Below are 2,409 nucleotides of genomic sequence, written 5' to 3'. Positions count from 1 at the left end.
CCCCCCCCTCCCTCCACCACCCCACCCTCTAGTGATTCTTATGATATAAAGCTGCGCTTGCACCAGCGTTTCTCAGGTAATTACGCATAGCCACTTCCGATTGACACAAATCCGAGCTTCGTAGATAAAGCATACTAATGTCTAGTTCTCGTCAATTATATTTGTACAGAAAGGTCTTTGATATAGTTCAGACCAATAAAAACCAAATACTAAGCGCTCCAAAGGGTAAGGATATTAACACTTTTCTACTATCCTACTAGAACCAGAGCAATGTTTTACTAGACAATAATACCAAATATGCTTTTGTAAAGAGATACACTCAGGCAAGGGATATACTACTGGTAGTTATGGGCTGCTTTATCCCTGTACAAAAAGCGTGGAGTAAATGTAAATACAAACTTATGTCTGGTCACACAAGTAGGCCAATCATAACTTAGTATTTACGTTTACTCCACTCTATTTGGAGAGGGATACGGCAGTCCAAAACCTGTAATTTTTCATTCTTAATGGCACGAGCGCCTCCCGACTGCCGACCTGGCTTGCCCAGGTGCAATAGGAGATGGAAGAAGAAGCACATCCTATCTTCGTACTCTGCAGCGACAAAGGAAGGTTTTCGTCGAGTGCATCAGTCTCCATCGCAACATTCGCTTTAAGATCAATTGAGGAATTGCACGGCGGGGTTAAGAATGATTTTTGCCTACTGCCGTGCCGAGAACGCGTGATCACTACTATTATTTTGAGGACATACAAAAAGTAAGGTAAAGAAAAATGCCACTGTGTGGAGCGATGGCGATGGCACTCAGCGTGGCGCTTGCATGTCATGCATGGCACTTATTGTCATTTACTTTATTTTAGTATTTAGTCCTGGAAAAAGCTTAGCCAATAGGCTCACTACATTTTATGCCATAGCATAATAGTCACCGTTTGGGGCTGGCCTGAATGGGCAAGTAGTGTTGATGCAATTGGAGTCCGAAATTGATCCCGAACGCTTGCAAAGTCGCTCATGCACTTAAGACAGAAAACTTTGCAATAAAGTTTCACGCTAGAATTGTTTGGAACTGCACTCTCTCTTTGGGACAGCGGTTAACAACGACAGCGTTCCAACGGTATACGAGACGTTTTCTATGTCACGGTATCGTGTGCTGGCAGCTCTTGTTAAGGACGATGTAATATAAACTCAAATGTCACTATAGCATTGTGAATGGCAGTGATGTGTCATCAAACCTATCTACGTCGCTCAACAAAACGCCATCTTCTTACTGTGAGCGACAACTTCTACACGCGGCGCAACTTAGCGAAAGAAGATAGCGAAGTTCGAATGCTTGAAACTATGCGAAAGGACCGAATCAGTCGCCTCAACGAGGGCGCAACTTTGGCGCCGTGACACGTATTGCCCAAAAAGAGCGAGGGTCTTGGGTGTTAATTGCGGCTGCCAAGAGCACATTGGGTTTGAAAAAGACAAAAGCCTCTCGCAACCAAGCGAAAAAAAAATGCACCTCCAGACAGCATATACACCGCACGTTCAGTTTTCCGATTGGGCTGGTTTGTACTTCTCTGGACCATATTTCTATGCAGTAAAACCCTTTTCAAGGCTAGCACCAAATCTACTCGTTCGTTGCAGGGGCTCTCGGTGTCTAAATAAAGCGCACAGTTACGGCCTTCACCCTATATTTTTATACGTGGTTAACGGAGACTGCTGATAACACAGCGAGTTTGACAAGAGATTCTGGAGGTAGTCGCCTTTGACGCCGTAATTCACTCAATTTTAGGAAGTGCGAGGTAAAAACGGTATGTACCTCTTCCCCTATGTATTGGCGGTGCGCTCGACTCAGTTTAGTGCCAACAGAAGGCGTTTTAAAAGCTAAAGGGCACGCTTTACCAGCAGGTTTTTGGCCTTGTTACACTGAAACCTCACACAAATCCGTTAAATAGTGCTAAATTTTCTTCCAATAATGTTATAGATGATTCAAATCCTAAGATTTAGTAATGATTACACTACAATTTAGGCTAAGAGTAATCAAGTCGCGAAAAAATCCGTATTCTACGGCAGCTTCTTCAATCGGCAGCGACCTTGGCATCGACGATCCGTGAATGTGAGCTCTGCTGACCCGTGGTAGTTTGTAGTTGTTACCGCCTTCGTGAGCAATAATAGTTTGCATCACCTTTTGAAGCGTAAGAAAGCACTTGTCAATTGTTGCAGGTGGAAGTTGATCAAACGATCTCTCCACTGTAACAATTAGGTTGTCTAAATTGGTAGACTTTAGTTTCAGCTGTAATGACTGCAACGAGTTAAAAATACCAAGATCTAAAGCATTCAGATCTGGTGAGCGAGGTGGTTGGCTCATCATCTCAATATTCCAGCCGCCTATCTCTCCAGCGGCCACAATATCATGGTCAAAAACAGATACG

This window comes from Phytophthora parasitica (assembly GCF_000247585.1).
Source record: "Phytophthora parasitica INRA-310 unplaced genomic scaffold supercont2.6, whole genome shotgun sequence".
NCBI classification, from domain to species: domain Eukaryota; phylum Oomycota; class Peronosporomycetes; order Peronosporales; family Peronosporaceae; genus Phytophthora; species Phytophthora nicotianae.
Note: the sequence above shows the minus strand (reverse complement) of the source record.